We start from the raw sequence: 14,832 nt of genomic DNA on the forward strand, positions 1-14,832 counted from the left end.
GTTGGACTAATCACTGCCTTTTTCCTTTAATTTTTTTAAACAGTTACCAAGACATAAGGTTCGTTATTATGTGTTTATGTTGGCAGAGCTTCAAATGTGAAAATTCATTTCTAAGCAGTTCTTTGAAATATTTGGATATTTGCTTCAAACTTTTTGCCATGCCTTCAATTGATTAAATTTTCATTTTAAAGAGTCTATGCACAGTGTGTCTGAATTTGCGATCCTTCACCGGACTTTTAACGATCATGTCTACACAACAAGAAAAATGGCCTGTCCATTCAGGGAAATCAAATCAACTCATGGGGAAAAAAAAAATCACCACTGTATAGCTGATTGTGTGGCATCCTGTATGTGAAACAGCTTTTGGGTTGACCGTAATTTTTATTTTTCTCACAGTGGATTTTGGCACTATTGGGCAAAGTTTGGCCAAGTCTCTTTCCTGCTCACTCTTGAGGGCTTCTGTCCTCTGCTTCTCCATCCCTTCCGTTATGGTCCTGATACATGGTAAGTTTAGACCGTTGCTCTGAACTGTATGTTCTAGAAACATAACATTTTGGAGATGAAAATGCCTTTAGTAGTCACCCCGTTCCATCTCCCTTCCGGTGAACTCCGGTGAGCACTCTCCTGTGTAATGTTTCTGACAGATGGCTACCCAGCCTGTGTTTGAGCATCATCTGAGACAGGGAACCCTTAGCTTTACAAGGCAGCTTGTTGCAATGTGGGTGAACTCATATGGCTAAACAGGTCATCTTTCCATTGAGCTGAAACTTGCTTTCCTCAATTTTCAAACATTAGAGAGAGGCAGTAGAAGGCAGTGGTTAAGAGCCCAGGTTCTGGGCCAGACTGCCTTTGTGTTCATGTTCCGGCTCCCCCACTTACCATCTGTGTTCCCTTGCACAAGTTATTTAACCTCCTAAACCAGTTTCTCTGAAATAGGGCTCACAGGACAGTGGTGGCTTAGCACTGTATCAACTTTGCTAAGATGGAACTGAGATTCCTCAAATTCCCTTCCTTGGTTGGTTCTGGGTTAGGGTTGCCTACAGGAGAAATTGGAGGTAAGAAGTGAGGTAAGAAGAAGAGTGTAGGGTCGGTGCTCTTGCAGTTTCCTGGCATCATCACAGACCTTCTGGTTTGCATCATTTGTGCCGGGCAGCCACTGGACCTGCAGCTCCTCCAACTCCTGCCAGATCTTTTCCCTCACAGGTCTTCTGTCTAGGAATATACAACTTTCTATGTTTTATTAACTTGTCAAATACATTCTTACATCAGTTCCTGGTATACTTAGAGTTTTCATGTGTATCATTTTTTTTAAAAAAAAGAAGATATGCATTTGTTCATTCATAAACATTTATTGAGCACCTACTATGTGCCAGGTCCACAGAGCAAAGCAGAGATAAGTAAAGCTTTACCTTGAATTGTGAATGCCTTGTAGTCCAGCAAGAGAGAAAGACAAGTAAATCACAGGGAGCCCTGAGTATGTGCTGTAATGGGGGATGTACAGGAGATATATTATTTTTATTCTATCTCACGTATAATTTTCTCATTTAGAAGATATTATAACACCCATATATATCTTGTATATTATTTTAGTCACATATCTTACATATATTCTGTTCTAATCTGGGTTATATGTAATTGTATGTATTATTTTTACTTTTAAATGTTATATTTTTACTTTTCTCAAAAGATATTTTATAGCTTTCTGAAAAAAAAAAAAAAAAAGATCTTTTCCCTCAGAATCTCAGAATCCTGGACCAATTTTGTGTGCAGTTCCATGGCGAAGTGTGTCAGCTCTTTGGCAGGTCCCCTGCATCGTCGAAGTTGGAGGCTTAGAGACCAACAAAGATTTCAGTGTGAAACTAATAGGGCCAATATGAGTTCTGATGAGAGACAGGTGTGGGTTTCAGCTCCTTCTCGCTCTTCCCCACTTTACAGCCATCTTCCCTTCCCAACTACTGGCCAGGCTGACTTTAGGTTCAACACCAGATACAGAAGCAAGAGCTATACATAGGCTCTCCAGCTCCCATGACTTTGTAAGGTCTAATCCCTAGAATAAATCTCTTATATTACTTACAGTGACTCTGCTTCTCTGATTAAACCCAAATAATACCAGTATATTGTGAGGAATCAACAAAATAATGTATGTAAATCACTTATCAGACTGCCTAGACCACAGATAAGTACCTATATTTTTCTTCACCTTTGTGGAATTACCAGCTCCATTCTCCAGGACATTACAGAATGTGTTTGGTTCCTCTCCCACCTGACAATGAATCCACATAACTAAATCCATATTTTTGAGGACTTTTATATATAGAATGCTCTGTCAGGTGAAACTTTATGATAGATACTGGACTAAATATCTGGATTTAGATACATCATTGCATTTAATCTTCACAAAAACATTAGATGAGGCTGCTATCTAGGTGACAAGGTGACATACCAAGAGAATGTCAATCTAAGTTAGTTAATGACCTATGGGAACTCTTGGACTATCTACTGTTAGTTGGGTTTTATGTTAATATTTGATTTTTAAACTTACATTTTTTTCTTAAAGTGTTAAGTTCAGTTTGCAAATATTGTTAGTTATGTTATTTATAAATCTTGTAATTGGTGTATAAAATATGGGCAATTACTTTCGATAGTTCTCTGATTAATAGTCAACACAATTCAAAAAGATTAAATTCACTTTAAACAATCTCATTTATAAACTTATTTAATTCCTCTTTTAAAACTATACTCATATATTTAATACATTCGAACTTGTCAAGCCCTTCAAATGCCTGACAAGGTATAAGTATAATCCTAACAAATAAATTCCTACTAGGTGGTTAAATGACTCTGGTGAAGATAATAAATTAAGCCTGCAAGTCTGCTGAATCTTGAGTTCTCTTAAACATTTCAATACTGTTAATGCACTTAGTGAAATTCTCTTATACTTTTTTACCTGAAACTGCAAGTCAAAATAAATTGCTCAAGGCAGATCTGACAGATTTCCTAAAATGGCAGATTCTCTTAAACATTACAAAGAGATTAGTTTTAATTTACATAAAAGCATTACTATGATGGCTATTTACTTCATTATATCATTCTAAATTCTCCCCAGGGTTGAAAAGTCACTCAGATAAGGGTAGCAGATTTACCGTATCAGGTGGATTGAGCTGAAGTTAGAAGATGGTTTTGGCCATCAGAGTATGTCTGCTTATTAGTCAAAGATTCAAGACCAAGATTTAGGATTTAAGAGCTTCATGCTTCCCAGGTGATTCTACCTTAGCCACCAAGTACCGAGGGAACCCTTTCTTTTTTTAATAGTCACTTGGTTCATGGGAGATTCCAATGCCACACACTTCACTACAAAGTTTTAGCCACCTGATTTGGATAGCTAGAAATCTGCAACCCCACTCAGGTGGCAGCTAACTCCTTTTGCCCCTAATTGGGTTCTGGATTCCTTAAATTTCTATTTAATCCTGTATCTTCTATTTTGATCTGGCCACAACTCAAAGTATGAGCTGGTAGAGCTAGATTTGAACCCAGGTCTCCTTGAGCCTAGAACTTAGGCTATGACCCACCATGATATGCTGTTTTATGAATCCCCTCGTCTTTTTTTTTTCCTTTTTTTTTAACATAAACATTTCCTTCTAGTTTTCAGTTTATGAATTGTCAAGTGCCCACTATCCTAATTTCTCTCCTCGGCGCTTACCTTTGCTGTCAATATTCTTCTTAAAATGTAACATGGAACAAATACCCACCTGGATATAGATCAGAGTGAGCAAGGTGAGTTCGATGATCAGTCATCCAAGAGGTTCTTTAAAACTCCATTTGCCTGTGGACTTACCTCCTTTCCCTCCACCCTCTTATGATATACTTTTTCTTTTTTGAAGTATAGTTGATTTACAATGTTGTGTTAATTTCTGCTGTACAGCAAAGTGATTCAGTTATACATATATATACTTTTTTTATATTCTTTTCCATTATGGTTTATCATATGGTTGAAGGTTAATATAGGCAATCCTTTTGTACTAAGAACATTGTTTTTCAGTATTCCTGGAACCATGGGAATGATTGATAAAGTCATTTGAAAGCCCAAATCAAATCATGTCTTTGCATAAGGAACTGATTAAAAGCTGTTGAAGTTCACATTAAATGGTTTGCTGAGTCACTGTTGTAAAGTATGGATGTTGTCAGCAGATTACTCATGTTCAGTGTTTATTTGCCTTTTTTCCCCTTTTTAATCTAACTGAACCATTTGGACCTAACCGTTTGAAGAGCAATGTGGATATGTCTATTGGTTGAGTTTATTTATTTTTATTGAAGTATAGTTGATTTACAGTGTTGTGTTAGTTTCTGCTGTACAGCAAAGTAACTCAGTTATACATATATATTCTTTTTCATATTCTTTTCCATTATGGTTTACCACAGGATATTGAATATATTTCTCTGTGCTATACAGTAGGACCTTGTTGCTTATCCGTTCTATATATAAAAGCTTACATCTGCTAATCCCAACCTTCCACTCTATCCCCCCAACCCCCCTCCACCTTGGCAACCACCAGGCTGTTCTCTATGTCTGTGATTCTGTTTCTGTTTCATAGGTTCATTTGTGTCATATTTTAGATTCCACATATAAATGATATATGATATACTTTTAAGATAAAGATATGGCCCTGGTTTTCTTATTGTCTTAGCCCTTGGTGTGTTGGGATAGAAAGGGTTGCAAATCAGTGATCTTGATACTTTGCTTCTTTTAACAGGGCTCTGGTTTCATTTGGGTTTTAGGGGCCATGTCAAAGTATTGGCTCAAGTTGATCTTATATGGAAATAAATAAAATTCCTAATTCTTTTTATACCCAAACGGCCTTGTCTTCTTCATTCTGAACTTGTATAATGGAATTATTTAAACTAAACGTGAAAATGTACATTGAATTTATTCCTCTTAAATTTCATCTTGCATATGGGGCACATCATTTCAGCCTGTGAAATTCTCTCTATAACCTCACACTGAGGAAGTCTTTGCATCTTCATTTAAATTGCTAGTAAAAGTGCTGAAGATAACTGACCAAGAATAGGTATGATCTTAGAGATTTCCACCCTGGTTGGTGCTGATCCATTAATTAAAACCTTGTTGGTATCATTATTTAATCAATTACAAATTTGATAATTCTTCTTGAATGCCAAAGAAATTTCTAAATTTTGTCCATGACATTATGAGACTCTGTCAAATGTCTTACTGAAATCAAGACACTTTATTTCCAGTGCTTACCAGTGTGCCTGACACAGTCTGGCACATAGGTACTCAGCTGAGGGTTAAATGAATGGATATACCATAGCATTTCAGGATGACTAAGTGCATTCTGGAACATTTTACACATCCTGTTTCCATGTTCTTGTCTCTAAAATAAATTAAAGCATATCTGCTGAACACTGGTAAGATAAGTGCAAAATGTGACAGATGCATTGCTCATAAGAATACAGAAGGTCTACAGTATATGGGACAGTTATGGGTTCCAGTTAACCACAGCCCTTTGACACATATTATTGTTCATTTGTATGGTCTTGAAAAGAATGAAATACTGGTTTGTTTCAAGCACGTTGTGATTCTTCTTTCCCCTCTAGTTCGCTGAGTTTAGAAAACAAAAAGGAGTTCAATTTCAAGTCAAATGAGTTCTCTCATTTGTTTTGTTTTGTTTGTTTTTATTTGTTTTATTAAAGGGAGGGGCTTTTGCTCCTTAGTAAATTAGTTCAGTTCATTCTAGTTTTGGTTCACAGCTTATGTCAACATAAGTTTTATATGAAGTGGTTTTAATCTCAAGATTGCCCCAGCACACTTTAGGGTTTCACAGTTCTTCCATTTGATATTTGACTAGAAAATCCAGGTAACATTTAGTGAAAACATGAAACAAGTTTTAGTAAGAATAAAATTTGATTCTTAAAAATATTAATGCTAAAAATAAATTATCTTTTTCTTCCCTGTTTTGAATTTTCATGGTATTACATTGTGCATTTAATCAGCCAAATTGGCATTAAGTTCTGTTTGGGTAGCAGTTTCTCAATGTGTGTGTATGTGGGAGGGAGGGGAGTGCACTAGTGGCATCTGAGGTAGGATAGTTCTTTACTGTGTTAGACTCCCTCTGGAATTGCAGCATTTTTAGCATCCATAACCTCTAGTTACTAAATGCCATTAGCAACCACAAGTCATTGTGACAACCAAAGCACTCCCATCTATAACACCTTTCCAAGTGTCCCCTCAGTGGGCCCACCTGTTGAGGACCATTGGGTAATACAGGAAATAATATACACAGTACACTGAGAGTTGTTATACCTGGTTTCTGACCTCCACCTGTCACTATTTCCTTTATCTATATTTCCTGTAGTACAATTAATTTCCTTTATCTATATTTCTCTGTAGTAAAATTATGGGGTTGAATTATACGCCAGGATGCCAAATACTGAAGCCCAAGGACATAGATGACTTATTTGAATCTGGGGAGCAGCCCACTTGAACCTTTTACACACACATGTCTTATCTAATTTAATAGAATTTTAAATTAATTAGTTGGTTCTGTTAAAAAACAAAATTCAACCAAGTAAATTTGAAGATCTAATTGATTGTATTCAATGATTCATAAATCGGGCAGTATCTCACTTAGCAACTAGAAGCCTGCTCAGAAAATTGTGCAAAATGGGAGGTTTTTATAGGAAGAAGGGTGGGGCAGGGGAGCTATTAGCAAAAGAAAAGAAAGAATTATTTTTAGGGCAGGACCTCTCCTTTTAAGAGGAAGGGAATGGCAAGGGTTTTATCATGTAGATTGCCTCTTTTTCCTCTGGGGAATGGAGAGGGCCCAGCTGGCAGATTACCTCCTTGGTGCTGACCAGAAAATTCCAAAGTGGTTGATTAAGATTACATTTGTGGGGAAGGTTACAACTGCAATTAAATCAGGTGTTAAATCTAGGTTTGGTATCATGGGCTTTAGCATAAGTGATGCCATTTTGGGCCTGTGGTTTTCTCTTTAACAGTAGACATGATTAATAGACCACCCCCCATTACTACTCCTTTCACCAGGTTCCTGTTAGATGGGATTAGCACTTAAAAGTTACTAATGAAATGGAACACAGATAATTATATGATTATAAATTGATCACCATTAATTTTATTTAAGTCCCATCATAAAATTGGGATATTATGAAGGATGAATAACAAAAAGGAAAATGAATGTGACTGAAGCTATCTTCCCAACCCATGGTTGTTTTCAACAAGGTATCTATAGTGCCTCCACACAAAAGGATTTCTTTTATTCTCATTTTTATTATGATGTGCTTCAAACGTACAGTGAAGGGGAGCAGAATCTGCCACCCCAGAAATATAAGAGGATTATCTTGAGCTGGTTGTTTTTTAAAAACAGCAGACACAAGAGAAGCTCTGAAAACCAAGTAGAAGTTGCCTTTTGTAAGAGACATTTACTTTTATAAGTGAAATCTCCATTTATAAGGGTGTCTCCCTCTGTATACCTGGAAAAGGATGACTAAATCTTTAGAAACTCTTATCAATGGGGAAATCGAGGATTTAAATCTGCCTAACAACCATTCCCTTGTTTACTGTGCTTTGTCTGGTAACTGCCCATAACTGCCCCACTTCCCATTCCCAACACCTTCTTTTGTCTTTAGCTGGAGATAGTAGTTAAGGTGGTGGCTTGGGCTATTTCAGTAACTCAATGTTCCTGGGTATCTCCCATCAATGCAGGAGGTATACATGTTATTAACCTTCTCTTTGTTTTTCTCCTGTTAATCTGTCTTTATTTCAGGGGGAACCTCAGCCAAGAACCCAGAAGGATAGAAGGAAAATTATTTTTCTTGCCCTACAACAGCAAAATAGGAAATTGAGCAGTTTCAACAACTCAACATTTTGCCCTATTGGCTTCATTTCTGAACTATTTTAAAGTATGGATACCATGATACTTCACTTCTAAAAACTTTAACATTCATCTCCAAATACATAATGTTCTCCCACATAACCACCATGATACTGTAAACCTATGAAAATAAGCAATAATTCCTTACTATCATCAACTATCCATTTCCTTTACAAATGTCCCCAATTGCTTAAAAGTTATCTTTTATCACCTTTTTTTTAGAATCAGAATCCAGTCAAGAGTCATTGTAATCATGTCTCTTCAGCCTTCTTAAATTTATACTTTTTTTTCTTTTTTTAATTTTCATGACATTGACTTTTGGAAGAGAATGATCAAATATTTTGCATAATGTCTCACATTCTGACTTTGTGTCATTATTTCTCTGTTGGATCCTTTAAAATGTTTCTTTTCCCATGATTGATCTGTAAACAGGAAGTTAGATTTAAAAGCTTGATTTGATTTAGGTTAAACATTCTTTTTAAGAACATTATATAGGGGACTTCCCTGGTGGCGCAGTGGTTAGGAGTCTGCCTGCCAATGCAGGGCACACGGGTTCAATCCCTGGTCCTGGATGATCCCACATACCGTGGAGCAACTAAGCTGGTGCGCCACAACTACTGAGCCTGTGCTCTAGAGCCTGCATGCCACAACTACTGAAGGCCGTGCGCCTAGAGCCCTGTGCTCCTCAATAAGAGAAGCCTCCGCGATGAGAAGCCCACGCACTGCAACTAAGAGTAGGTCCCACTCGCCACAACTAGAGAAAGCCTCTGCACAGCAATGAAGACCCAAACGCGGATGCTATATAGGTGATGTTATATACTTCATATACATCACATCAAAAAGCCATTTTTTACGCATCCATTATTAGTGATACTAACTTTGTTTGCTAGTTAAGATGGTTTCTGCTTGTTAAAGGACAATTTTTGAAAAGGGAAAACTCAAGACTCTCAGACAAATAAAAAATGAACATATGTCAAAGATTTTATTTACCTCCTTAATTAACAAGGGAACCAGTAAGATGTTACAACTGGTTCAAAGGAAAATCTAAAGAGCAAACACATATACAGGCTGAATAAATGCTGAAATGCATTTGCTTAAATTGGTCAATATCCATAGGGCAACAACCAACTGTATTTCTACCAGACAATTTTCACTTTTATAAACAAGAATCATTTACATTATTCTCAGTATTCTACAACTTAAAGAGTCATAAAATAGCTCAAAGACAGTGAAAGACCCAGAGACCCAATGGAATCAGATAACCTGAACAACATCTACTTTTCCTTTGAAGAATGGAATCTTTAGTCCTTTTCCAAGTCTTTCACAATTTTTCCTACATTCTAGATCTCTCCATTATAAAATTAACATGTTTTTTTCTTTTTAACTAGCAAATTATCTTTGGTGTTATGTGACTATCCAGTTCTCCATGAGGTAACAGAGATGTAATGGTTTCCTATAAGGGTTTTGGCATCCATTGATGATTTTTGTCTGAATCTGTTATTTCACTGAGGTTAGCAAAATGGTGATTGTTATAATGTTATAATTTCTTTTCCATTTATTAGCAGGTATTTTGCAGAAATGAAGGACTTTTCCTTACATCTGGGACTATTTTACTACTCCTGAAATATAAAATGGAATATTATTTAGCCATAAAAAAGAAGGAAATCCTGCTAATTGCAATAACATGGATGGACCTTGAAGACATTATGCTAAGTGAAATAAGTCAGACAGAGAAAGACAAATACTGCGTGATCTCAGTTGGAGAAATGGGAGACTTTGGTCAAAGGGTACAAACTTCCAGTTATAGGGTGAATAAGTTCTGGGGATCTAATGTACAGCCTGGTGACTGTTGTTAACAATACTGTATTATATACATAAAAGTTGCTAAGTGAATATATCTTAAAGTTAAGTTCTCACCACACAGACACACACACACACAGAGAAAAGGTAATTATGTGAAGTGATGGATGTGTTAACTAACCTTATTGTGGTAATTATTTTGCACATATACCTGTGCCAAATCATCACGTTGTACACCTTAAACTTATATAATGTTATATGTCAATTATATCTCAATAGAGCTGGAAAAAAGTAAAATTAAAGAATTTTTACTTGTATCTCTTTTCTCTTTCACTGAACATCTTGGTTCTTAATAATATTAACATAATTATTTATTTGCCCTATCTTATACATAAAATGGTTTTCAAACCATAATACTAATGTTACTACTAAGAAAATATGGAATGAAGTTGAAGATTTGTTATAGTTTTTTAATCTTAGAATATGTACCAATAAAGATATACAGATTTCAGCATTATAATGTCACACCAAATAATGATTTTCTCTGTGAGTAATATTACCTGATGTAAATTTAGGTTCATTTGCTCAAATTTGCTTTCAATTTTAGGGTTTTAAAGATATTTAATTTTGGGCTTCCCTGGTGGCGCAGTGGTTGAGAGTCCGCCTGCCGACGCAGGGGACGCGGGTTCATGCCCTGGTCCAGGAAGATCCCACATGCTGCGGAGCGGCTGGGCCCGTGAGCCATGGCCGCTGGGCCTGAGCGTCTGGAGCCTGTGCTCTGCAAAGGGAGAGGCCACAACAGTGAGAGACCCGCGTACTGCCAAAAAATATATATATATATTTAATTTTATTTTTGAATAGGTAGAACATTTACATGTTTCAAAAGCCAAAACTATACTCATATACTCAAAAGTATGCTCATAAGTCTGCCTTCTATTCCTGTCTTCTCATCTCCCTCCCCACCCACAGAGTTAACCACTGTGATTAGTTTCTGGTTTATTATTCCAGTGTTACTGTTTTAAAATATATACATGTGTATATACATATGTATGTGTGTGTGTATTCTTATTTCTCCACCTTTCTCACACAAAATATAGCACATTATAAACAGTGTTCTGCCTTTTGCTTTTTTAACTTGACATATTCTAGAAATTAATTCATATTATTATGTGAAGATTATAGTTGGTTGAATTGTGTCCCCCAAAAGACATGTCCACCTGGAGCCTCTGAATGTGTTATTCGGAATAAGGGTCTTTGGAGATGCAATTAAGGTAAAGATCTTAAGATGAGATCACCTTGAATTAGAGTGGACCCTAAATCCAACTAGGAGTGTAGATGTAAGAGAGAAGAGAGGGATATTTGAGACACAGAGGGGAAGGCCATATGAAGGCTGAGGCAGAGATTAGAGTGAGACAGCTACAAGCCAAGGGACACCAAAGATTGTGGGCAGTGACCAGAAACTAGGAGAGAAGCATGGAATGGATTCTCCCCCAGAACCTCCAGAAGGAACCAACCCTGCCAGCACCTTGATTTTGGACTTCTATCCTCCAGAACTGTGAGAGAATAAATTTCTGTTGCTTTAAGCCACCAAGTTTGTGATCATTTGTTAAGGCAGTCACAGTAAACTAATACAGACATCCTCCTTATTCTTTTTTTTTTTTTTTAAATAACTGTATAGTATCCCTTGTGTGGCTGTACAATGGCTTATTCAGTCAGTTGCCTATTAATGGACATGTGGGTTGCTCCCAAACTTTTGTTTGTACAAATAATGCTCAGTAAATAACATTGTGCGTGTTCTTTCAAATCTGTTCAGGGGTAATTTACATTTGACTTTTAGAAGTGAGATTGCTGGGTCAAACTGTAAATGCATTTACATTTTTGCTAGACATTGCCAAATTCCCCTTCATAGGGACTGTAACATTTTGCGCTCCCACCAGCAATAAATAAGAGTGCCAATTTCCCCACAAGCTCGCCAACAGAGTGCGTTTTCAATCTTGAATGTTTGCCAATCTGATAAACAAGACATGGTGTTTCAGTGTAGTTGTAATTTGCATTTCTCTTATTATGAGTGAAGTTGAGTATTTTTTTTATATGTTTGAGACTCTTTGCTTTGCTTTTCCTAGGAACCCTCTGATCTTTTACCTATTTTTCTAGCTTTTTTTCCTTCTCAATTGTTAAGAGCTTTTGCAATACATAATTTGCAATTATTTTTTCCAATTCTTTTTTTTTTTTTTGGCGGTACGCAGGCCTCTCACTGTTGTGGCCTCTCTGGTTGTGGAGCACAGGCTCCAGACGCGCAGGCTCAGCAGCCATGGCTCACGGGCCCAGCCACTCCGCGGCATGTGGGATCTTCCCGGACCGGGGCACGAACCCGTGTCCCCTGCATCGGCAGGCGGACTCTCAAACACTGCACCACCAGGGAAGCCCCTTTTCCAATTCTTTTACTTCTTTCGACAATATCCATGGCTTTTTAGCCAGCAAACTTTTTTCCTTCTCCTTCAATTTTTAATATACAAGGATTCTTCACGCTCCCAGTCTTAGGAGCCTTCCTGAGCGATATTCTTCTCTGAGTCATTGCTCACCAGTGTCTGATTTCTTTCTTCCTTTGAGCACTTCTCAATTAGAATCAGAGATTTTAGCTACACTCTAGCTCTTATCACTCCTTTTTCCTTTTATGTCTTGGATTGATTTCCCAGGAAAGCAGAGCCTGAGGCAGAGGTCGTATATGCTGTTACCTGGGGAGTGAAGCGGAGAAGGAGAGGGAGTCAATACAAGGGTGTGTTATCAAGTTGGCCACCTCAAAGTGCAATAGTTGGCTTGATCAGTGGGAGTGTGCCCTGCAAAAGCCCTATCAACTGCGTCTTAGGACCTCTTTAGCTGGTGGGGTCAGGAGGAAGGGGGGGGGTCAACGAAGAAAATGGAATGAATTTATCCACTTGCTGATTCTAAACTCCTAATAAGGTCAACTCCCTGAAAAATGGTTTTCTGGTAGGACTATGGTTAGTTTATTCAAAAACAAACATGGAGACCACTCTTTCACCAGGCACCAGGCCATAGATCTATGATCAGACTTGACAATGCAGGAATTGCTCAATAGGATCAAGTGATGTATCCTTTGTGTAGGCACGTGATTGGAGAAGACTGAGAGGGAAGCACTCAGCACCTTGTCTTCAAGCGGAGGAATGGAGCATGAGCAAAGGCTCCCTATAGAGCAGTGACTTGTCACTAGACCCACCAGTAGGGTTGGTCCTTTGAGTAAAGCAGTGTTTAACTGAAATCCCCATTCAGTAATGCATGATGTTGTGGATTATTTCTAAATCTTCATACAAGGCCTCAGTGGGGGAAGTAAGAGATGTTTCTTGATGAAGTCAGAGGATCATTCTAAGTTACTGGAGAGAGGGCAGGGCTGGATGAGGCATCACCAGGGTTCCCTGGGTGTGGGGGAAGCATTGGGGCCTCACAAAGGCTCTGAAGAGAGTGACACTGTCTTAGTCTGCTGGGGCTGCTATAACAAAGTATCATAGATTGAGTGCCTTATAAACAACAGAAACTTATTCATCACAGTTCTGGAGGCTGTGAATCCAAGATCAGGGTCAGGTTCTGCTAAGGGCCCTCCGCCAGGTTGCAGGTGGCCGTTTTCTTATTTTATCTTCACATGGCAGGGAGCTCTCTGGTGTATCTCTTATAAGAGCACTGATCTCATTCATGAAGACCCCAACCTTAGGACCTAATCACCTCTCAAAGGTCCCACCTCCTAACACCACCACATAGGGGGTTAGGTTTCAACATATGAATTTTAGGAGGACACAAGGATTCAGTCCATAACAGATGCTGACAGAGGAAGAAAGCAACAGAAAAGAAGTGAAGACAAGTTTTGTCTATGTCACACTGGGAGTCATGTCTGCCTGTCCTTCCCAGAGTACTCTAATGTTATACCCCTGAGTGGCCACGGCGCTCTAGTATCACTATGGAGTGGGGAAGAACACTACATAGAAATCATACTCAAGAGTTGTATGTGAGGCTTAAGGTATTAAAAAAGTGTATATGTGTTGGGGCGGGGGAGTGGGCAATATCTAGCAAAAATGCCAATTCATTTATAGATTGACCAGCAACCCCACTTCTAAGAATCAAATGTGAATCACATCTCAAGAGATTTGGAAAATCGTATGCACAAGGTTGTTTATTGAGTTTATTTGAACAGACAAAAGTTTAGGAGCAACCCACATGTCTGTCAATAGGAAATTGATTGAATAAACCATTGTGCAGCCACACAAGGGATACTAATCAATAGCAGATATCCCATAGACATAGATCTGCATATTCTTGAGAAAACTCCTTTGGAAACATTTAATCCCTCTAAATTAGATCAACAAGCAAGCATCATGTTTGGAGCTTTAGAAGTTTTAAACTTTTTCAGGACTTGAATGACAGTAAAATTGCACTAATGGAAGACACCTCTTATACCAATCTTGGCCTCCACCCCACAGCCTTCTGGGCTTTTAATGAGGCCAGAGGAACCTTAGCCTCAGCGTATCAAAGGCTTAAGTCAAGGACTTAATATGGAAGATATTTCTCAGCCGTGACTCTAACTTGGTGACATCACAATTCAATATACTGAGCAAGGAACGTGATAGTTTAAGACTATAATGCTCAGAAACCCAGGAGCATAAGAACTGAAAACATGCAAAAATTGAGGAAATTAAAAACTTTATGATCTTCAGAAGTAGGTAATTCTGGTATATATTCCAGAAATCTAGCTATTTCAAGATTTGAGAGCATAATATGTGTATTCCCAAGAAGACCTTGAAATATTTTCAAAACAGCAGATGCATAAATTCTTTTTAAAGGGTAAGGAATAAATGTTTTGAAAGGGAAGAACTACAAAAAGAATAAGAAATATCTAGTTTGAAGAATCCTCAAAGGGATGGGCCTCTAGTTTTTAAAAAACAACTTCATGTGTGTTATAAGAAAAATACTTTTTATTATTTTGTATTTAAATGGAACCTTACTTTGGGAAAATTATATATGTTTATAAGTAGCGCCAAAGATAAAATCAGTTATTAAATTAAACAGTAAACACTTCTCAACATTAACACTTAGTTCTCTTTTTCTTGATTGCATGGAA

This window comes from Mesoplodon densirostris, chromosome X (assembly GCF_025265405.1).
Source record: "Mesoplodon densirostris isolate mMesDen1 chromosome X, mMesDen1 primary haplotype, whole genome shotgun sequence".
Taxonomy (NCBI): domain Eukaryota; kingdom Metazoa; phylum Chordata; class Mammalia; order Artiodactyla; family Ziphiidae; genus Mesoplodon; species Mesoplodon densirostris.